The sequence below is a fragment of the Hylaeus anthracinus genome, unplaced genomic scaffold (assembly GCF_026225885.1).
Source record: "Hylaeus anthracinus isolate JK02 unplaced genomic scaffold, UHH_iyHylAnth1.0_haploid 11982, whole genome shotgun sequence".
Taxonomy (NCBI): Eukaryota; Metazoa; Arthropoda; class Insecta; order Hymenoptera; family Colletidae; genus Hylaeus; species Hylaeus anthracinus.
In genome coordinates, this window is record NW_026534330.1 from 14,799,792 (window position 1) to 14,825,436 (window position 25,645).

At 37.6% G+C, this 25,645-nt stretch overlaps 1 protein-coding gene across 1 annotated transcript in view; it reads right to left on the reverse strand.

The window, feature by feature from the left end:
• LOC128886433 (uncharacterized) overlaps positions 1 to 25,645 on the reverse strand; it is a 267,121-nt gene that overhangs the window by 24,612 nt on the left and 216,864 nt on the right. The gene's annotated exons all lie outside the window — the stretch shown is intronic.

The following is a 25,645-nucleotide window of genomic DNA, read 5'->3' on the forward strand; positions in this document are numbered from 1 at the left end:
CTGCGCAAAACCTCGTGCAACCACTCTGGCTTTTCTTCGCTCGAGATTTCCGTTTGCTCCATATTTATTTCTTTGGGTCGATCTATCAGATTCCACGTATCGTTTTTCAAAATTGATTCGATCTCGGATGCCATTGCTTGATACCATTCACTTCTGTCTTCTCCGGATAGAGCCTGCTTTACTGGTATTTCCGCGGCTAGTGCAAATTCTTCGTTCGCGTAGTTAGACTCCACCTGGATGTATTCCTTCCGAGCTCTTTCCCTTGATCCAGTCCGGACCTTCCTGGGTCTTCCGCGACCTCTTCGTGATGTTCCTTGCATTTGATGCGGTATTTCGCTTATATCCTCCTCTTCGACTGAATCTTGTAGGTCATGATCAGTCCCGATAGGAGATATTTCTATTTGTACTTCTTCGCGTCCTTCATTTTCCGTCGTATCTTCCGTGAAAAATTCGTTTTGATCTTCCGTGAGTGGATCTTCATATTGATGATTTAAATCAGCGTCAAATTTTTCGACGAACCTCACGTCTCTACATATCGTTACTTTTCTTTCGTCAGGGACCCAAACTCGGTAAACCTTTGCGTCTGCAGGATATCCTATGAGAATCCCCTTCTTCGAGCGCGGGACAAACTTCTCCTTGTTCGGTTTTCCATTGACGAAATAAACGGTACAACCGAAATCTTTCATATTTCGTACATACGGCTTCTCTCCAGTCCACGCTTGGTAAGGTGTTCTACCTGACAAGCTCTTCGTTGGACATCGATTCCGTATGTAATTAGCCGTAGACACGGCGTCGGCCCAAAAAGTTGGAGGCAGATTAGACTGCAGAAGCAAACATCTGGCCATGTCCGTGAGAGTTCGATTTTTTCTCTCCGCCAGTCCATTTTGTTCGGGGCAGTAGGTGACAGAAAGAGTCTTCGTTTAATTCCATGACTCTTCAGAAATTCGTCGAATGCAGAATTCTTATACTCCGCCCCATTATCCCACTGTAAATTCTTGATTTTTCTCCCCGTTAGATTTTCTGCATAGGCTTTGAACTCTTTAAATGCTCTTAGAACTTGGTCCTTGCTTCTCAATGTGTATATTTCGCACCAACGTGTGCTATCGTCGATAAATGTTACGAAATATCTCGATCCTCCGTTCGAGTGCACACGTATCAGACCGCACACGTAGCTGTGAATAATTTCCAACATTCCTGTTTTCCTGTTAGAATTCTTAGGAAAAGGTAAGCGAGTCATTTTTCCCCGAATACATACATCGCAATTTAATTCGCCTAGCAATTGCTTAGGGTTCAGTCCAGTAATCGTACCCTTTCGTGCTGATTCTTGTATATCCTTCGCGTTCAGGTTTCCGAGGCGACGATGCCAAACTTCCAGCGCGCCGATTTTCGCTCGCGATTCTACCTTTTCCGAAGTGTTGCGACATTCGTCCTGTTTTATCCGACGTAGGTAATACAATCCGCCGATACGATCAGCGTTAAGAATCGTCTGCCCTACCTTATCGACTATGATCGCTTTATCTTTCTTAAATACTACGCTACAGCCCCGATCGGTTATTTTAGATACAGATAATAAATTTGCACGAAGATCGGGAACATGCAAAACGTCGTTTAATCTGAATTGTTTTTGTTGTCCTTCGTGCAACGCCATTAACGGAACAGTTCCTCTCGCATGAACACTTGTCGACATGTTATTTGCGAGATTGAGTTCTTTACACTCTGATTTTTCCGCGTCTACAAAATCATTAGCATTTTTGCACAAGTGCGAGGTGCATCCGCTATCGAGGCACCACGCATCGCGATTCGCACTCGTAAGCAATGCTCTTTCAATAGTGGCTGACGCGTATAAACTCGTCACGTCTTCGTTCCGTGTACATTTTGTCGCGCACTACCGATCTTTTTATCGCATTCCGAGGCTTTATGTCCTACACGCCTACACCGATGACACTTATATTTGAAAATTTCTTTTCCGGATCTACTGTCTTTGTTCCGGTTTGAGAAATTCGATTTTCCGCGGTATTTACCTGCTAACATCGCGTTAGGTATCGTGTCGACCGTTTGATTTTTCCGCGCATCATATTCTTCAATGATTTTTACGCGTAATGTCTCTGGATCTGGCAACGCGTTCGCGACTCTATCGCGCACCGAAAATTCTCGAACGTATTCGACAGACTATATAACAACATGATCGCTTGCACATCCGGATTTATATCTACGTTAATTTCCTGTAGCTTGTCCACAGCATCGAAGAACCTACCCAGATGTGTATGAATGTCGTCGTCTTCCTTCATTTTGTGAAGTAATAGTCTTTTCAGCAAAGTTGTCTTCTTCGCGGGTCCTCTGGATTGATATATTTCCTCCAGTATCTTCCACATTTGGTGGGACGTGTCGCAGAACTTCACTTGCTTTAATTCAGAAACACTTATCGATAGTATAATGTCCGATTTAGCTTTTTCGTCGTTTCTTTTCCAATTTTTGTACGCCGTTTCAGAAGCAAGATTGTTTTCGATTCGTTCCGGCACTTTACATTCACCACTAACGTGATTCCACGCGTCATTTTTTACCAACAAAGCTCGCATCTGCATTTTCCAGGTGTCTTAAGTATCACGCGTTAGAGATTCGATCCGAGCGACGTTTGACGAGTTCATTTTGGTTAGTCCTTCCGTACTACGCACTTAACCTCAATAAAATAAACGTGTTCGGATTCCGCGTTTCACTTTTATTGTCGATTGCGATACATATTCCTACTGGGCCCATAACCTAATGGCAGGAATCGAGGTGCGAGTGGAATTAAGTGGCACAGGTTTAATTGAATATAATATAATTGTAAAGAAACATAGATGAACTCAGAGCGTGGTTCTCTCTGCTATAATAAACGTACATAATTAAATTGTAGAGGGAGCCAACGCCATGGCGACCACCGCTATACATGCATCGCACGGCTGTAACAAAAATCGATTAACTTTTCATTAGTATTTAAATATTTTAAATTATAATGATATATAAAAGACAATATTTAAATAAATCTTTTATTTTCGAGATAATTAACATTAATAATTTAATTTTAATAAATCTTGATACAAAAGGTATAAAAATCAATTTATAGTTTACAATAAATCAAAAATTCTTTCACAATACTAAAATCTATATATTAATTAATTTATTTATCATTTTACTCAAACTTAATTATATAAATTTATTTTATTCAAAATAAAACATTGCACTAACAATAAAAAATAAAATTTATTAATAAAATTATCTAAATCATTTAATTTACTAAATATATTAAATTTTAATTTCTGTCTAAAAGTATTTTCAAATGCTTTTACTATGTTACGACTTTTTCTATTCTAAAAATAAAACTGACGGGCGATTTGTACACTTGATATAATCAACTTCAACAAAACTAATTAGATTATATTTACTTTTAAATCCATCTTAAGCAATAAATTAAAAACAGAACTTCTAAGCTATTTAAATTTAATAGATTAAAAATAAAATTAAAATTATTAAAAAATAGAACAAAATTAAATTATTTAAATTTGTTACTATATAACATCCATGAAAATGTTGTTTGAGGCTTCGTTAAGGAGATATTGACAGAAACCTCCGACCAATCAGAGCGCGAGTATGTCCGCAGGCGCTCCTCCGGCATACTCGCGCTGTGATTGGTTGGGAGTTTCTGTTTCTGGAATATCTCCTTAACGAAGCATCGAGCAACATTTTCGCTAAGGAAAAATTGTTTCAACACCCCCTCCCCGCGGAACAAGTCTTTATAAGGACCTCCAACGTTTTTTGGGTCATCCTGTATATTGCTCATAACTGTTGTTATTGCATGAAACCTATTGGTTATAGATTGCCACAAAAAAGAGTGAAATAAAATAATTTTTTGGAAAAGAAATTTAATCGACTTCAAAAAGGGTACAGTGAAAAGTATGAAATAATTTCTAGTTAATGTATACGAATACGCACTAGTTCTAGATATAATTGCTTAAAAGTATGGGAAAATGCAGTGTAAAGTGTGAAATAATTTCTATTTAAACTGCATTGTTATTCACCATCGTTTGATGAATTTGGTTAAATTATTAAATACATCATATTAAATGCAATGCACCTTTTTCGGAGGCGGCGCAAAATTTAGAATTAAGTATATTAAAAATTGCTAAACTTGGTTTAACTTTCTGTCGGAGAAACAAAAAATATGGTCTTTATTTATTGCTATCATTACATCTGTTCAGTAAAACCAAGAATTAGCGCGAAGCGTTTTTAACTTGCACTAATTAAATTACCGGCCTGGGAAAGGATTGTGGAGTCCGTTACGTTAGAGTAAATATATACAAACACATGCACACTCTCGGTAACAATGACCACGTTTGTCTTTATTTAGTATTAAAGTCATCCGAAGGATCGTGCACTTACAACTAGGATTAACTTAATCGCAATAAACGGATTATAAGACCGCGCCGCGGTACCTTCGGAAATCCGTATAGAAAAACGAGTCGCGGCAGGTGCTAACTGTTGCGTAACTCTCCGTCCGCGTTCCAGACCGATCTATCGATCGGAGCGCTAGCCGAAAATCATATGCGTACAAAGAAAGAGGAGTGGTGGGGGGAATACAGTTATTACATATAGTCGCGTAAGATGCCACCAGGTGTACGATAATCGCATATACCGCGCCGCTCTACATTATCCACTTTTCGGAACAACATCCACTGTGACATCATATTCATTAACACTATTCAATATCGCCGCCCCCACCAAATACTATCCCAAACCTATTCATACAGTATTTCCATGTGGAGAGTTTATACATTAGCAGTATTCAATATGACCACCACTCGCCTCCAAAAAACCCCAAAATCTACTCACACTATATTTCCGTGTACATATTATATACATTAACTATTAATTCCTCACAGACAATAAACAAGTATACATTGACAGGATTCAATATTCCCGCCTCTACCAAAAGCTAATGGTGAAGAACAATGCAGTTTAAATAGAAATTATTTAACACTTTTCACTGCATTTTCCCATACTTTTAAGCAATTATATCTAGTGCTATTGCGTATTCGTATACATTAACTAGAAATTATTTCATGCTTTTCACTGCATTTTCCCATACTTTTAAGCAATTATATCTAGAGCTAGTGCGTATTCATATAAATTAACTAGAAATTATTTCATATTTTTCACTGTACCTTTCTTGAAGTCGGTTAAATTTTTTTTCTGAAAAATTGTTTTATCCTGAGAACGTCCATATATTTTTTAGAATTACACCATTGACGTATGAATTCATTAGAACAACTCCGCGATGATGAGGGTCTTATTACGTATAAAAGAATTAGATCGCGCGCTACGCAAAGGTGTGTATGCTAAAAATAAATGTGGATCAGAAAGTGAAATGTGTGTGGGAGGGGAGATTAGCTGTTTCAGCATTTTTTTGTCCATCTGACAAAGAGTGGGGGGTGTTATATAAAAATGTCTAAACGCGTTTTTTTAAATCATTGTTCGCAACATCGTTCTATCGCCTCGTATTGAAACATCAGCGATGTGGTCCAATGCTGAAATCGCTCGAGTAACGCGAGAGAATCTTCCGAACATGGAGTTCAACCAATCATTAACAAAGAAATCGCGCACACAGTATGTTCTTTGACAACATATTGCAAAATATGTGTTCAAAAATTCAATATACTTTATAATTTTTTTTGTTTCTCTTGTCAGTGATAGCGATAATGTTCATTCGGAACGTAGAGTAACACGCGTGGTGCGTATACTGTGGAGAGATATCCCCTGACGGATACATTCTACAAGTACCTCGACATCGGGGTTCGAATCGGTGGTTCCTGCGACGTAGAGTTGGCTATAGGAGACTCTCGTGGAAACGAAATTAAATTTTCTATGGATACCTGGAAAGATTTCCTACGAAAGAGTTATAACATTCTGCAGATTTTTGCTGATACATCGGGAACCTCGAGCGAGCCGATAAGCATTAATGATGTAACAGTTAAATTCCGACAACTAAACGACGTAAAACTCGCAAAACTCTCAAATTCTACCGTCTCTATGTTCATGAGTGAAAAAACCGTACAAAAGTTGTTCGCTTTCGAATATTGTATCGATCACATGTACAGTTGACTGTCTGAAAACTTGTACCTGGTAAAATCTAAGTACAACAAGTTTATAGAAATAATACAAAATGCTGAAATTAAGGATTATGCAAAGGCAATTGCTGAACATGAAAATTTTCAGCGTCATTCATTGATTAACTCTGAATTGTTAGCATTAGGTTTAGATGTAATGTTGGAATACAGTTATCATTAAAAAAAAAATAGCTTGGATGTATGTGTCTCTTTCTAGCGCATTTCCTCCCATATCATATTCTCATCCGGTGTAATGTTTCCCTCGCACGTTCTCCAATATTCTCATCGCCAACGAATGATGTCACCTCTACCGTTTTATTTGATATTTAGTTCTCGAGCAATTGTATCGCGCAAGTAAAAGATTTGCTGCCGGATTGTAATTTGCAAACTTTGCGTTTTTGGATCTTCTGCTCGAGGCCATCATTGCGAGACGTTCCTACCGATATCGCGCGCCTACAAAGATTGTAATGTAATATTATATGTTGCACGGGGTATGAGTGCGAGGAAGAAAATACTCGGGCGCGAGAGAGAGGGAACCCGCGAGGCCCGCAACGACGCCCCCACTCCTGCGCGCGAAGAGGACAGTTCCCCTCCCTTACGCGCTTATTTCATTACATGTAAAATTTGCGTTTTTCTTTTTTACCGATCACTGATAATTACCGACTAGTGGTGTCCCCCTCTATCTTAACGACCGAAGGTAATAATTACATCCTACCTTACCGACTGTAAGTAATAATTACCGAACCCTCACCACTCGTGGAGCGGTAACCACTCTCCGTGGTTAGAACCAGCCTAGCTATATTACTAACATCTAGAAGAACTGTTGTACTCTTGTGCTTCTCGATAAAGCAAATGAATCCGCGTTTTACGACAGTGAATAAGGCCGTACCGTGGTCATATCAGGAGCACATGATATGGCAAGAAGTAGATCGCACGCTCCGCGCCCGTAGCTGTTATCGCTTAGGTTCTCTTTTACTTACTAAACGTCTCAGTCGAAGATATAGGGTGACGTTCGAATATACAAATACTACATCTGTTTTTAGCTCATTATAAGGAAAAAATATATCTGTGGTATGGACGGTCGATATGCGAACGTCACACCATCTTGCATTATTTTCCGATTTTTACATTAACATACTTTGACTTTGTTCAAAAGAATTAAAATTACCCTTCAGTGAAACACGCAATTTATTGATAAGGAGTGATTCTGGAATCAGCACGTAATACAAACACTAGTCAACAGTTTAGGATGTGCTACGAATGTAACAAAATTATTTGCACTTTCACTGTGAAGAATACAGCACCATAAAGTAGGATACAGATGTCTTTAACAGCTGACAAAATATCTCTTATTGCTTGAAATGAAAACAATTTTCTACAGATGAATATAATATTATACAAACACGTACAATCGAAAATCCTTCAATAGATGGGTTGTACACGAATAGAACCTTCGTATTAAATAGTCTAGAAGTTTTCAGCATAATGAATAACCATCTTCTGAACTTTATTTTGCCTTGGATATATCCTTGGATTAATCTTTTCTTGCAAATAAGAATATGGAAAAAATATTGTAATTACCTTCTAAAATATGATAACGGCCTTGACATTTTGACATTATGATGCCCAAAAACAATATACTCTTTAATTAATCTATCTCAATAAACAGTGTAACTTACTCCATCAACGTTTTACGATATAGTTATTCTTGGGATTTATAAGGTTTTGGACTTGTAAGAAAATTCTGCTCTTCTAAAAATCCGCGTTGTGTTTATTAATTGCTTATCGTCCGATGGCTGACCCGATCGTCCTGGGTCGAGCCCGCCTTTTGCGGCTGAGCAGGCACTACTCGGGCACTGCGATTGCTCGGTGAGTTTTCATTAATAATTGAAAAACAAAGAACCATTCGACATTTTTGCAAAAGAATTTGTGGTTCAGTACTCTCCATTTCCGGTTCTTACACTAATTCTGGGACACCCTGTACAGGTATGTTAGGCGGACCAAGTAGTTGTGAGAAATTATGTTTTTAGTGGTAAGGACAAGAGGTGCCATCACAAGAGTAACGGACCTTACAATCACGAAGATTCATGGTTTAAGAATTGCGCTGTGGATAGAACAACTCACAATTCATTAATTAATCTACTAAATCTACTGAAAAAGTTCATACAATGTGAATTTGGCAAGACGACATCATGAAATACGGAGCGCTTAAAAGGTACATGTACAATATGAAGTCATGAAATCGAGTGGGTTCTTTCATCCTACGGGATATTCTTGTGGAACAAATGTCGAAGATTTTTAACAATTTCAAACAGCCTGGTCAAATACTGATAAATGAACCTCCATTACGGAATGGAAAATCCATTTAAGGAATAAAAATATTCCTATTTTGAGAAGAATTTCTATTAAGCGATGAGAGGTAGAGTGGTATTTCTTATTCCCAAAAAGAAGATGAATCCAACAACTTATAATAAGGTATACATGCCACTCGCAATTTTTAATTCGATTACGGCACAAGTTCCTTTTGTACGATTGATTTACAATTTTACCCAAATCTCCATCTCACCCAATGGCTTACTTTTTTGGGAGGGGCGTGTGGTTAGGACGCCAGTGGCATGAAGAACATTTTTAGGTAAGTATAACTAAGGTGTCACACTAATAAACATACATTGAGAAGTACAATTGTAGACGGTGAAACATTACTTACGAAAACGTAAAAATACTATCCAGACAGTCTGCCACCTGTTGTACCACGAAGTTGATATAAAACATGTATCCAAGTATTCCTGTAATCATCATTATGGATAATAGTGTCTCTCCCATCCGATTTACCAGGAATATTGTTTGTGATAACTGAAAAATCGTAAGAATGAAGTCAAAAGTTTTTGAATTTCTTAGGTACAAAGAAAAGCAGACTTACATGAAATAGTGCAATGCTGTGCGCCAGAACACCTAGAATTAGGAGAACAGAATACGAGACCGCAAAGGTAGACATCAAATCAGTGGAAAACCTCTAAGAAGAAAGAGAGAAGGTCGCGAATGGTCTTGAAGAACACTTTTTGAAAATTAAGTTGAAGTTCGAAAATTTCACAAGCGAGAAATTGTTAAGATTGTTAATAAATACAATATTTTAGAGACTTAGCATAATTGACGTACACTGTTGAAAATTTTGTGTTAAATTCAACATAAATCATATGTCTTAAACGGTAATACCAATATTTGTGTGTTAATTTAATATATCATTCTTACGTCAATTGATAATGGAATCTCTATGATGCATTTATTATAATAAAATGTTGGTTACTTTAACAATTTTTTTACGTATGTCTAACGAACTTGTAGTGTTAAACAAAACGTGAAAAATGTATTAAATCTAGATTTTGTCATGATATATGTTAGAATAATATTCGAACTCCGCGCCTCCTTTGGGGTACTCCCCGTTTTTGCGACGTGTATTTGTTCTCTATGCACCGTTGTGCGGATTTATGTGTGGCGCATATATATTATATATTATCCATTTACTCTTTAAATATATGTTTATTGTAACTACAATGTGGTCTATTTGATTCTCTGCAAGTTCCCTGGAGTAAACCCTCAACAATATATAATATTAAATCGTAACTACAGGTTACATAATAACTCTAAAACATCGTCAAAAAACTAACACAAATAGCCAGTAAACGTAATATAATTATTATAATAATTATCTACAGTATTTTATCATTACAAAATTTCTATATAAAACTGAAACTAAATAATATAAATTAAAAAATTTCTGTTTACTTGGTAAGGTAGAGATGATTGCTTGCTCTACCCTTTTAAATCTAAGCACGTATTAATTAAGCTAGAATGTGAGTAAGATTCAAGCCGACAATTCTGAGTGTTACTGATTCTTATGCGATATGGCGCGGTAAAACAAAAAAAGCGAAAAGCGTGGGCGTCTTGAGCTAATCAAAATTGACTTGTTAGTGTTGACTTTAGAGCTCACAAATGTTATTGAACCCAAATAATGCAATTTTTTTGTAAAAACATACGCAAATTAAATGTTGCCAATCATACATGACATCTTTTTTATAATAAAATAACTCAGACAATGTGTTTAATATATTCAATGTGACAATAAATTCACGACTCGCTAAATATAGACTCTGAGAATTTAATCCACTCTCATTTTGTGTTGATATTCAGATAACATTAAGAATATGTCATAGTGATAACTTTTCAATATTTTAACGTAAAACGTTTCTTGAGATCGGACAACATGTTCAACGTTGGTTAAGCTTACACTAGCCAATAGATTTCTATACGGAACAACACAATATTTTCAACTCTGTAGCTTTTATGAATAACATTCTTGACCTCTAATGAGATATTAGTCAGATATTAATAACAATTCAAGCAAATACATTTTTTCTGGAATACTGACTGTAACACTCTTCTGTGCAGTATCACAGATTTTATTAGCTTGAATTCCTTAACTCCATGGAACTGTTTCTCATGAGCACCAGAAACGGGAATACAATCCAGAATTGCCAAACGCTAACGATAACTGCGAAATGTCAAAAGATGTTAAATTTTAATAGTTGATACTATAAAAACTTAATACTTTCCCCTTCATTTATAAATTGAAAATTTGAGTTCTGTTGCATCTTGTCAAAGTTTACGTGACAAATGTATAGTAACCATGTACTATTTTTCGAAATAGTGCAGACATCCGAACAATGTTACTGTCCTCTTAAACATTCTCGTATAATTATCGCGTTAAATCATTACAAAACAGATGTATCTTACCAAACAATTATACACAACGAAGCAATGTGCTCTATTATCATCGTAATTATAGATTCCGTGGCAAAGAACGTTGTTGCAATTATGACAACTATCAGACTTTGATATAATGCAATTAGATAGAAGTACTTTTATTCGTCTACGAAGTACTCTGATACTAGTGGAGACATATGAAGTCGGGTTTCGTTCAATGGTACTACAATGTCCAGAAGTTCAGATGTGAAGTGAGATGCCACGATAAGGAATGTCGCCGGGCAAAAAAATACTGTAACAGGTAGGTTGTTGCAGAAACGCAAACAGAAGAACCTTGCAGTTTTCATTCAAGATTATTCCTCACATGCGAAAATAGTTGAATAACGTCTTCCAATGCTGCAGTGTTTTTTAACAATCTTTAACTCCTCGTCGTCCATTGAATTCTAATCGTGGATTACATTATCCATAAATGCTTTTAACTAAATTCAAAATTATACTTAGGCACACTCTGTCAACTGCACACAACCATGGTAGATATTAGTTCAACTTACCAATTTACCTTGTTGCCAAAACGTAACGTATTTATCAAGAGAGCCCAGTGTTACTACTACAGACGCCATGTTCTTTAAAAGCATTATCATTTCTAACTTTTTTGTGGAGAAAGCTGTCAACTAAAACCAATGCTTCAGAGTTATAAGACATAAACGATCACCATAGATTAGTTGTCAACTAAAACCAATGCTCCAGAGTTATAAGGCATAAACGATCACTATAGATTAGTTGCTACTGCGTAGTATAAACATTGTCGCCAATCATTAATTTCATTCGTGAATTTTCTTTTGTTTGTAAAAATGTTCTGACCTGATAAACTACTAAGTGTACAGAATACATTATGTAATTATTAGAAAACTGAATATCATTAGGTGAAAGATTTTGAAGTTATTAAAGGAAAAGCATTCATTGTTAATTTTTATCTGTGAATAAGAATAATCAGACGATATATAAAATTGAATGACACGAAAATTGTACAGATGGGAGTGATTAATTGTGGATGATAAAATATATAATAATTTATATGCAAGTTCAAAGAATTGCATCTTTTAATTGTATCTGAGCGATTAGAAAAATCGTTAAGAGAAAGCTGACTACAGGATTCAGGAATCGCCGAATGTTTGGGCTTTGGTATGGCCAGAGTCCAATGGATGACAAAAGCGTTATGTGTAAGCAGTAAGTGTATCTAAAAGCGATACTTAAAATGAATTGTATTGAAAGCACAATTCAGGAAGTACGTTTTTAAATCTAAGCATTTTGGATAGTAGCATTAGAAAAGAGGAGAACTAGTTTGATTCTCAGTGCACGTTAATAGAGCTTTCAAAAGTTCTTACTAAGTTTTTTTGTCTAAATATTATTTCAAAAAAAAAGGTATAATTAATTTTTAATAGGGTCTGAACATCGAGCCCACAGTGTTTCATCCTAAGGACGGATATCGTTCGCTTGACTTCAATTCAAGTTGTATTGTACCAGTATCCTCTAATGATATTTGGGTGGATATATTAAATTTGTATGTTTTCCAAGTTATTTTTACACATGTCGTTTTTTTCAAAATTTCCTTCTAAACCTTTGTAACAGTTAACGTGTAATTTAACGATTCTTCTCAAGATATGCATAGTTACACTTTTAACATATTATTTGACCGTATTTGGGTTGCATACTTATTTTTGTATAAAGCTAGACTCATAGCCTATCGAAGACAAGCAGTCAGAACGTGGACAAGTGTGGACAACTAATAACTTTTTAATTGCGAACAGTAGGGGAGCTGCGTCTTGTTCTAACTATCCAGATTCAAATCGTTCTCCATTGAAGAGTAATTGGTATTTTTGGACCTAATTGGCATCAAATTAAAGAAAAATTATTTGAATTTTAAGTCCGGTGGGTTAGAACTTTTGAAATCTAAAGATTTCGAATTACAATTGAGAAAACGCAAGTCATGCGAAAATCAGAATCTTAAAAAAGTATACGTAATACCGCGTAGCCGAGAAATATTGAAGAATTTTATCAACATTGTTTACTGTTATTATGTTTAGAATGTGTCTTTATTACAAAAATAAAAAGTAAGTTTAGATATTTAAAAATGTGAAAACATTCTCGGAATATATTACTGAAGAATTGAATACCAACACTTATAATACACATTAGGAATGACATACGAGTTTTCCAGTTCTTAGATTATACGGGTTTAAGGATTTCATTTTGCACAGAATGTAAGTAAATTACAAATAGGATAATTTTATGTAATGCAAGAAAACAAAATTTCAGAAAATACGTATTTCGTAGTTTGATTTGTAGTTTAAATATACAAATTGTAATGAAAATTGACTAACATTTTACAATAAAAATGTATTAATGTTAATGCATAATTTATAAAAATGAATTTCTCTAATAACTATTACATACTGGATACTTTGTTCTTTTATGGATCACTAGTACCAGCCATGGCTCCTTGATGTTGTCCCTGGTAATTTACACTTTACACTTTAAACTTTATACTTTTTCGATCTAAAGGTCTTATTACAAGATCGCAGCCATTAGCTCGCTGTTACACAGGATTAACATCTGTAACCCGAGTAACCCGGTTAACCCGGTTGTATGCGCGTTATAATAATACAGTAAAAACCATAGTCATTACCATGTTTCTAAATGGTAATCAATTTTATTTCAATATTGTCTCTTTTCTACTCTACTGTCCATCCGCGAGAAGAAGGTCATGCAAGTGCTTACATTTACTCGTATTTACTACTCGTTTACTGTACTTATGTAGCAAAACGGGGACGTAAACACTTGCCCAGCCCTCTTCTTGCGGACGAATAGTACATGTATGGCATAAACAGTCACTTGGAGGAATCCCTATTTTGACCGGACATGTTATGAGTTTTGTGGGGACCCCAACTCTAGCAACTGCGACAACCGGGCGAATGATAAACATTCGTCAGTCTTGCCTTAGAACGTGTAGTAATCGTTCGTCGTTCGATTATATACACACTACTACAAACAATTAGCGGGACACTTTTTCAAACAGTCGTAACTATGCGAGTTTTCAACCGATTGAAATGAAACTGCGTGAGGAGTACTTTCGAAGTGTCCCCTAAACGTGTGTAAAGTTGTATTGGCGAGGGTTGACGCGAAGGGGTTAGTTCACCCCCTTAAAGGGGGGCGCTGTTTCGTCAAAAATTGTTTGTACCGTGTGACGGCTCACTTACTACTCTTTCAAATCTGCTCCGATTTGACAACGAAAGCGTGATTTAAAAAATCTGGATTTTTTGGGACCTATTAATAAAGTATTTTCGCATCCGATGCATTGACGTAGGGTTGCTCGTTCACCCTGCAGATGGGCCTGTAGTTGGGGATGGGTTTTCCCCAAAAAACGACATTTTCGTATTTTATTGCCATTCACGCGGGAAAAAGACATCAAAACTGTGTCGCACCGATGCCCTGGACTATTGGATATGTAATCCACGCAACGAAACAACGTTCCAACCCTTACACTTGGGAGTGGACCGCCCCTACCTCTGCTCTCCCCCCCTTCAGCTCCGGGGGCAGTTTTCGAAACGGGACCTTTTCGGCATTCATCATTAACGTATCGAGAACAAACATGGTGAATTTCATTGTACTCCGATGCATGAAAATGCTCCCTTACGAAGGGGGTATTTAGATAAATACAATATCGATTTCTACTGAAAACACCACTACAGAATTTATTCGATTGATTATTTGGTGTTATTTGATAAGACTATAATATGATTTGAACAGTTCAATCTCAATATTCAACTTGAGATTATAATTTTGAACGCATTAAGATCATAAGCGAAATATACCTTTGATTATTGAAATTATATACGCGCTTTCACTCTCGCTTCATCCGTACATTAATGAATATATAAAATTGTCGGAAAAATATACATACGTGTATATACAGTACAAAACAAAATCAGTATAAAATATAAAGGTTATCCTAGGATACCAATTGAGGGTTACCCCGGAAATGAAATATTTCATTTATTGATATCCCAGTGATCACAATCGTTATGTTCATATAATATGTATATATATCGTATTAGAGGAAACAACTCACCGCTAATTTTCTTTTATATTATTAATCGTAATTTGAATGGTTCGAATGGTAGCCAGTCTTCAAACTACCCTAGGCTTCCTTCCTTCTTACAATATATAGCGATTTGCTCGGAAAATCTATTGAAAAGATAAGCACACCACACGGGAGGATGATTTTAAAACGATTAGCAATCAATTAAACGCGAAACTCTAATAACGGAAATAAACGAAAAGGAAATAAAACTAAATAAATAAATTAAATATGAGGTTAATATATAAAACCGATTTAACGAACGACCCAAGTTTCGCCTACCGCTTACTTCGTATTACAATACTACTGGGTAACGTACTCTAACCCGTTAAATGGTTCGCTCGGACTAATCTCGCGCTCTATGCGACTGTACGAGAAGAAGTGATTTCGGCTCGTGCCTTGCTCGACCACGTAAACTCGGTGGAACGTTCTAGAAGCTTTGGAGACAAAGGATCTTAGAACCACGTGATCGTCGCTAGATCATATAGAAAAAGTCCTCGAAATTTCGTGACTCGGTACACGCGAGAATTTGGTGTTTACGAGTTGTACCTCATCTCGCGTCTCGCGCCCGCCAAGTGGCTCGGCTCGCGTGGCGACAACATTGCGCGAAGACGAAGCACGCGGCAATTTCATGCTATGGTTTCAATATACGAGCAGAATAAACGTTTAATTTTAATACACAATATTTACGTGTCCTTCTTCCAATGATAACCTTAACTGTAAATTTGAACGCGATGGTAATATTCGATGTGCTTATCTTTCCAACAATTACATATATATACGCCGCTGTTAGATTAGATGATTTAACGCATTTCATTTGTAACAAGCAACGCATTTATTATTTTACAATGATTTTTCCGCGGCGCGGCGTTGCCAGCAGGGTGAAAGTGGCGTGACGACGTTGATTTCAAGGAGGGAATGTGTATTCTTTCTCATAACGAATTTAGCAAACTACCGTCAAAAGCTAGGTTTGTGTTCGATTAGAACGAATTCGGGATGGTAGACCATCTCGAACACATTCCTGTCGACAAAATCACGAAAAATACAAATTTAAATTGTCGGCACGTAACAACGCAAACATTTTTATTCAAAATTCTTTCAAATCACGAAAAATGTATTTTTAGCTGTTCAGAGCAATGGTATCTTATTTCATGGTTATTTACTCTATACAGTGACAATGCAAACAATTCTTCTGGAAACATAAAATTACAGTTGTTACTCTAAATGGGTGTGCTTACTGTGTTACGTGGTTTGTGATCAAAAAATATTTGTCAACAATAAATTATTTATTTATCTACTCATAACTCTGGACCCATATTGCTCTCTATACAGTTACCATCTCTACATTAAAAGAAAAAAGTATGCAAAACATACTTCACCTCTTAAGCCTACAATCCGAATTTTAATATAACATTCCCAACATATTATACCTTTTTTAATTAAACAGCAACAATGTATTAAATAATCAAAAAGACAGGAATTGGAGAAATTAGTTTTGCTTTTAAAGTCAGATAGTTGGTACATTAGATTAAAACGAAAGATTGAGAATCATAAATATAAATATTGCAGACCTTACGGAATTGTATAATTTTTAATTGTTGTTAAAAATGTTAAAATGAAAGCAATATCGTGTACTATTTGTGCTACATTAAAGAATAAATACACAAACGTTAAAGTATATACCCTCAATAATAATGTTACATCCGACTCTCGCTCACTCTCCAAGCGAATGCGCTAGCATTTAAATTAAGTAAGGGGATGGCAGGAACATGAGAATATCTTCATGCCACCTCTCTTTTAATTCAATGCCACATAGGAGTGACACTAGATGGGAATATCTACGAGATACGTACTATGTGTGCTAAGCAAATGTCAAGTCTAAGAGATTAAGACAACGCTGAGTCGATAGTCCTATCTCAGCATTTGCGCCAGAGCGGCGCAGTGAGACAAAACGGCTCTCGGGGATCAAATATCCGTAACACTGGTTCTCTTGAAAATATTTTAATGAAATTTTAAGAACATATTCCCTATACTATGATACTTAAATTTTATTAGTATAAATCAATTTGAGCTACAGGGCGTCCAAATATTCACGTATAAAGGAAAAATTCACGTACTATTTTCTGTTCGAGTCCTACTTAGTACAATCGCCAATTTCTCGAAAAGGGGGACGAAGGGACACCTGATCTTTGTAGAATCTGATAGAGGATGGTTCACCCTTTCCTGTGATAGCAATTAAACCTCGGACAAGTGCGGTCAATTTTCTATAACCATGCGTAAAGTTACAATTTTACTTAAATGTACTTCTCTTCAAGCAGACCTTATTATTTAAAAAGTTGTTAACATTTTGACTTACTTTATGCATTGAAGACTATCTATTCAAATCTAGTAAACATTATAATTCATTTGAATATCGTCTTTCTGAGCAAAGTTTTTTAGAATCGGATATTGAAGTTAGGAGTAATATCGTAAGGGTTTTGCTTGGACGAATTTCAACTGCCTTTGAATGCGCACCACAGCAAAACTGAAACAAATATCAAAAAACGGATTGCACTACATTAAACAGCAATTTATCTTCTATCGATGAACATAAACAGTTTTTCCATTTTTCGAATTCACGAAAATCGATTTCGATCGCCGAAAGCCGTTTCGTCCCACCGTGCGGCGCGTCGCCACAAGGATAAGGATTGCAGCTACCAAGAGTACATCCTTATTTGAAATTGCGATATCTCCAACATAAAATAAGAATTTGACCCAGCTAACAGCGAATCACGAATTTTCCGCGTAACATGAAAAGAGGATGGCCTCTATGCGGATGCAATGCACCACTCTCAAAATTTAGGTTTTTCTAGGGTATAAATACTGCCGCAAAAATAGAGAGCATTATTACACAATCTCGTGGAGATTCTCGTGCACATTCTCGTCAATCGGAAATCGTCAATCGTGGATCGTAAAAACTGTAAATCATTGGATTGTTAACCATCAATCATAATAGTCGCGCAAAGACTATAATAAACGCAGTTATTTTGTATAATAGTTTTAGAATTCAATCTCCTCTCTCATCACTCCAAATTCCCTTCTTCCTTTACTCTGGACGAGAGGGTTAGAGAGGACAATCGCTTGACCCCTCCAAAGGAGAAAACATCCATAAACGGAAGTAGAAGAGGATCACCGCTCTATTTCCATTTATATAAATGCCCAAAAGATCCTGTCGTACGGGACGTAAGAATCAACTCCATAAGTTGATCCGCGAGTTTAGTGAACCCGCGATAGCAGGACGCTACCCGCTCGGGACATTCGCTTCAACAAGAAAACCGGAAGGACTCAAGAATAGGATACCGGGCATCACTTGGAAGCTGACTCCGGTAAACTACACCGTGGTGTTGCCGTCTTTCACCGACATCCCAATAAGCGACCCGCGATACGCTTATTACCTGTTTAGAAGCACCAATCGACTTAAGTAAATATTTTGCGGATACATACAAAATAAAACAAAAGGGTAACATAAAAAACTCGACGCAGTTAGTCAATCCCCCTCAGACGCGTGTCCATAGGGAGGGGTGTGGAGCAGAAGTGATGAATTAATTTGTGCGTGTGAACTTCGATTCTCGTGAATCGAAGCTAGGACGTAACAATAAAATACTTAGTTACTCGCGTTATTAGAATTTGTGCGTCGTCTTTCTAAAAGAAACCTCTGCTTTATACGTTCATTACACGAACGACAAAACAGTTCACAACACTAACATAAGTACACTCCACTTCCTATTCTTTCCTGCGAATGTCACTGTTGTCCATCTGAGTCACGAATGTAAAGAAGATCCTGAAAAAGAAGAAATAATTTTACGTAGACAGATGGTAAAACTGAGGTATAAAATTTCTTTTTACAAGCAACATATAATTTTCGGAAGTGTTACTACTTAAAAATTTATTAGGGAAGTTAAACGATCGATGAATGATTATAGTGTACCTTCAACGCGGTTTATGTATAGTATTTCGAAATTATAGCACCTGCCAATCATTCTATAGGCCTGAGGGCCTGCGTTTCTTGATCGAGGGAAATATTTCACTAAAAATATAGAAAATATGAAAACAAGAGAGGAAATTTGATTGAGTGTAGAGACATTGTGACCAGTCGTGTTATAGTCGCCCTATAATATGGATCGTTCGGTATTACAGTACTATGGTTTGACTATAAAGGTTCTCTCTTTCATTGGACTTTAGCCATATCAAAATGAAAATCTTCGACGATTCATGAATCGTACAATCTGCATTCTCTTAACGATTTTTGTAATAGCTCAGGTATTATTACCCAAATATAATTTCCTGCATTCACATGAATATTAGTATGTTCTATCGTACATTGAAGTACATTGAAGTTATGCCAGTCAATCACTTCCATCTCTACAATTTTCGTGTCATTCAATCTGATAAACCGCCTAATAATTCTTATTCACAGATAAAAAACAACTACGAATGTTTTTCCTTTTTTAACTACAAATTCGTTTACCTAATGATATTCAATATTTTAATAATTCCTTGATTTATTGAATTTGTATGCACGTATATTTCTCATGTTTACTCTGTTCTCTTATCTTCTCGTTCATCAGGTCAGAACATTGTAACAAACATAAGAAAATTCACATTAATTTTGCGACTAAAATGAATGATTGGTGACAATATTTACACTACGTATCTACAACTAATCTCTAGTGATTGTTTAGATGCTATGATAGGGTATAACTCTGCAGTATTCACTTTAGTTAACACCTTTCGCCACAACACAGTTCGAAATGATAATGCTTGTAAAGAACATGTGGTCTGTAGTAGTAACAGTGGCTTGTCTCGCCAAATACATTCCGTTTTGGCAACAAGCCAAATTGGTAAGTTGAATTAATATCTACCATAGTTGTGTGCAGTTGACAGAGTGTACCTAAGTATAATTTTGAATTTAGTTAAAAGCATTTATGGAAGATGTAATCGACGATTGGAATTCAATGAACGACGAGGAGCTGAAGATTCTTAAAAAACACGCCAACATTGGAAGACGTTATTCAACGATTTTCTCATGTGAGAAATAATTGTGAATCAAAACTGCAGTGTCCTTGTGTTTGCGTTTCTGCAACAACCTACCTATTACAGTATTTATTTACCCGCTGATATTATTTTTCGTGGCATCTCACTTCACATCTGAACTTCTGGTCATTGTAGCAGGGTTAAATGAAACCCGACGTCATGTGTCTCCACATGTAACGGAGTAACGGAGTACTTCATAGACCAACAAAAGTACTTCTATCTAATCGCATTTTATCAGAACCTGATAGTCATCATAATTGGAACAACGTTCATTGGAACTGAATTTATAATTACGATGTGGATACAACACATTACTTCATTGTATATGATTGTTTGGTACGATATATCAGTTTTGTAATGGACAAATAGGATATCATTTCGAATGCGCCGGTGGTCAATTGATATGAAATTTCGAGAATGTTATGAAAAGTGTCGAAATACACACGAAATAAAATGTTAACTTCGGGAATTCAACCGTTAAAAAAATACAGATACTTTGGAGGAGGTTGCTCATTCACTGTGATCGTTTGCTTCGGACATGTTATCATATTGTTTTATAAATTTGTTGAAATACAAAAGCGTCTATTGTTTTGGGAGAGGTGGCGTCTATTGGTTTAGCCTAACCTTGGCCTAATTCAACTTAACTTAAACATAACTAATCTAACGGAACCTTATTTCTCTTTTCTTCCTTTTAAATATTAGTGTTGGTCTAATACCTATGCATGAGTATTGATATTACCTTAAAAATTTATATCTGCAGTCCTTTGGTACCTCTCAAGAGATTATGATCATAATACCCATCAAGTTCCATCTTGATCTGTCACCGGTGCCTTCCGGAAGTACAGCCGATAAATGTGGTCTTACATATGTACAATAACGATGGTAGTTGATTACACAATATTAGAGAAGACAGTAACATTGTTCGACTGTTTGTATTCTTCTAAAAAATAATATATTGTTTCCTTTTGTTCATCACATAAGCTTTAATAAGATCCCACGCAAATAAAGTTTTTAATTGATCGAAAAAGCGGAAAATGTGAAAGTTTTATAGTAGTAAATATAAAAGTTTGAAATTCTTTTATATTTCGTAGTTATCGTATACGTGTGGCAGTTCACGATTCTATTGCTGATTCTACTGTTTATGAATATCAGTCCCATAGAGTTAACAAATACAAGCTGATTAAATCTGTGGTACTGCATAGAAGAACGTTAAAGTGAGTATCTCCAGAAAAAAAGTATTTGCTCTAATTGTTATTAATCTTTCATGATAGTATCCCAGAAGAAGTTAGACAGATCATTAGTAAAAGCTATAACTATCATGCTAAGCCTCAAAACTATTATATTCATTAACAATCTTGTGAATTTCTCACTAGTGAAATTTCGGAACCTCAACTTACTTTTGAAACTGTGTTTTTCATTCGCGACGTTCTCTGTACTTCTTCTTAAAGGTTTACCACCGATTTGATGTCTACCGTTGCGGTATCGTATTCTCTTCTTCTAATCCTAGGTGTTCTGTGTCAAAGTGTTATGTTATTTCGTGTAAGTCTGGTTCGTTTATGCCTAAAAAATTCAAAGACTTTTGACTTGATCCTTACGATTTTTCAGTTATCACAATCAATATTTTTAGTAAATCGGATAGGAGAGACACTGTTATCCATAGTGATGATTACAACAATACTTGGATACATGTTTTATATCAACTACATGGTGCAACAAGTGATGAACTGTCACAGTAACATTTTTACATTTTTGTAAGTATCGTTACATCGCTGCACTCGCAACAATTATACTTCTTCGTGTATGATGGTTTTCAAAATATATTTTTAAAACACATCAATGAATATGTAGAAAATAGATCATTTTATCATATTCGTAGGTATTGTATAGAGTGGTATAAAACGTCAGTATCGACTCAAAAGATGCTACTATTTATTATGATGAGAAGTTCTAGAGTTCTCAATTTGAATCTTCTGATTATGTTCAACCCATCTATCGAAGGATTCTCGATTGTACGTGTTTGTTTAATTCATGCTGATAAGATATTCATTCATAAATAGATAACCGCCTTCATTTTAACCATTTCCAGCTATTGAAAACAAGTATGTCGTATTTCATGCTGATATATTCTTCCCAATAAAAATGTAAACATTTCTGTTACGTTTGTATTAGATCCATTATCCCGCATTGATGAGTTACGCTTGTTATGCGATAAAATTTAATTACTGCTTCTTATCAATTAGTTGCCAGTCTCACCGTTGCGACTCCTACTTGCCCGTCTTTTCAGGAGTAAAGATTCTGAATACGATGCATTGGCCATTTCGCTGGTGGCTGCAGGTAAGGAGTATCAGTGCGCCGACCTTCAGATTATTCCTCTGCTGCTGCCACTTTGAGAGTTGCTGCAAGTGTTGTAATTATTCGTGCCTCCACCTGTGCCAAGATTGGAAACGCACTGCGAATATCTAATCGTTCACATCTTCCGTTATTCATTCTGGTCAAATATTGTACATTTCAAGGGGTTTTTTATGCCGCAAGGCTTTTTCCCCTCGAGCCAAGAGACATAGAATATCATTCTGCTTAATTGGTCGTAATTATTTTCTTGTAATTCCTTCCCAATTTTGAAACACGAGACTTCTCCGTGTTGGAGAGATTTCGACAGTACAGTGAAGATAAATTTATGTATACCATACTGACTTATTAAGAAAGCGTCTCTAAATTCATTGTTTATATGTTCGGTTCCATCTTTTTTACATAGATTAATATACATTATATTAAATAAGCTGCGAATGCGTTGCCTGATAAAAGACTTCGTTATCTTTAATCTTTTCAAGTAGACATAGGCTAGAAAAAATAATAGTAAATATAAAAATCCTCATGTTGTGCCAGGAATAGTGAAAGTCATTGGGCTGGAAAAATCCAACTTTCTCTTTTTTTGGGGGAGGTACGACACACCACTAACACATAGGAAAAACGGCTAGCATTCTCACGCAGACGATTCCTGATCACGTTACAGAGCAGTTCGCATTTGTTAGAGAGAAATCCTATGCTTTTGTTAAATAAAAAGTATATCTGAGTAGTAATAATAAAGTTACATTATAGTTTTATACTCTTCAAGTGAGTTGGTATTATTTATTTAACATTCCCAATTAAACAAAAGATTTTTGGCAAAGTCGCACGCTTTACTTATAATTCGGTTACGTGCATCGCGAGTGCTAGACGAATTCTTCGCCCAGTAAACCAAGCCACACCAACTTAAGCCCTCGGGTCCAGGGCGCACTGAAACGGCCTTGTTTTTACGTGGAGAATGCTTTTACGCGCACTCCCTCGAATGAGAGGGGGTAGTATGGGACTTGCCTTTGATTTGATATCAAGGGGAATACCCACTAAAACCTCTTGAAGAACACTACCGCTCTCCCTCTGGCCTTTGGTCGGCCATCTAACCTTTGATTGCCGGCCGCGTCCCGAGGGGGCAGAATGTATATAGTACCCCCTGTAACCTCCCACTCAGGCGTACAGTGAGGCCGCGCCCCCGCACCAGTACATCTCGGCGGCCGCTTTTACCGGGTGACCCAGGGCCCCCGGCCCGCTGGTCGTCACGGCTAACTCCCGATCCCGCTCTGCGGCCTCCTTCTGCTACATAACCTCTTCGCAGAAGAAGACCACTGCTCTCCAGTTCCCCTCGCTCACCAGCATGGCCCCAACTACTGCTGGGAGCGAGACCACCGAAGCGGCCCTGTGTCAGCCCGGGACCGTCCGCCATCACAAGTTCTCACTCACTCAATAATGTTTTCGTTCTTTGTCAACAACTTTATTAACGACGCGTGTTACATTTTAACGATACGATTTAGTCATTGTGTACTCAACCCGAACTCCTAAACTTAACCTATCCTGCGGTTACCTTTTAGTGGGAGATACCGATTCCTGCTAGCTATCTGACTTCGCGCCAGAGTCGTTGCACTTTTTCCAACCATCTCACAATTCGAACCTTACCCTACGGTTACCCTTTACTGGGAGATACCGATTCCTGCAGTTACCTGACTTCACGTCAGAGGCGTCTGCGTTTGTCTCCAATAACCAAGACAACCAAACACCTTAACCTACGGTTACCCTTTACTGGGAGATACCGATTTCTGCAACTATCTGACTTCGCGTCAGAGGCGTCTGCGTTTGTCTCCAATAACCAAGACAACCAAACACCTTAACCTACGGTTACCCTTTACTGGGAGATACCGATTTCTGCAACTATCTGACTTCGCGTCAGAGTCGTCTGCATTATCTACTCTATTCTCAAATCTTCGGCTCCATTGATACATACTAATTAATCGTACTCTTATCGCGGTCAAGGCTGTAGGGATCGCTCGCTCGTCATCCGTCCTGATTCGCGGCTAAACCGTTAATTGAATTCCGAAAATCGATCACGTCTCGATCGTCGCGCTCTTCTCGCCGCCAGCTCGCGGTTCTCCCTACCCAGGGGCTGTAGGGGCTCCTTAAGTATGCCAACACCATGGCATCCTTCCGGCAGCATCTTCCCCTTTCGCGTCAGCTCCGAGGGGCAATAGTAGTGGTGCGTGTTTCCGAAGGTGGTCAGTCCTTTTGGTGATGCCCGAGCTGGAGAGTACAGACAAAAGGGGATCCCTGATAGACCGCGGAACACACATTTCTCCATACTTGCGGACCACCTCCGAACTGAGGTGTCCGGCGAGGAGGGAGCGAGGTCCTTCCGGGGTCAGGGCGCTTTCGTGTTGGGCAGAAAAAGTCTGCCCCGTCCCCCTACCCCTAAACACTGGAAGGTCTCCAAAGTGAGTGTTCCCTCCCTCCCCCCGGCACTCCGAAGGTCCCTGCAGCGCCAAGTGAGCGGCCACTGCCCTAAAAAAACTCTAAAAAAAAATGAATTAAAAAAAAGTCAAAATCGGCGTAAAATTACGGAATCCAGGCAGGGCCACTGGGGTGCGAATGTGGTGGGTCGGGGCGCGAGCTGACCCTGGTCTTCGGAGGGGAACAATTTCCCCTCGGGACGGGCCGTCCTCGAGGGATCGGCCCGTCCCCATTACGACCACCGGGCCCTTTGAGGGCGTATGGGGGGTGGGGTGGGGAGGATCGGGGCGTGCCGGATCACGCCTTCGACGACCCTCCCTTACTGGTGTCGTCGTCTTCTTGCCCTGAACGTGTGGCGTACTTTGGGTCGCCAGAAACGGGCCGGGCACGAAAACTCCGGGAGGCATGGGTGTACCCAGCGAGGGCTCGGGAAACTCACTTCGACAGCCCCAGAGACGGGGCCACAGGGCGGGTCCCTCCGCCTGGGGTCTTATACCAGGTGTACAAGTATGAAGTGCGGATTTGAGAAAACAGATGGCGCACCGACCTAGTGTGTACTATAGAGATTTTAAATATATACCACTTTGTTGTGTCATCAACAAGTATCAAACGTGCATAAGTGATAAATTGAAAAAGTGTGTGCATCGTATTGTTTTGGTGTGTTCAATATGTCGAAATTTGTGCCAAATAAAGAGCATTCGCGGACAGCATTAATTTTTTG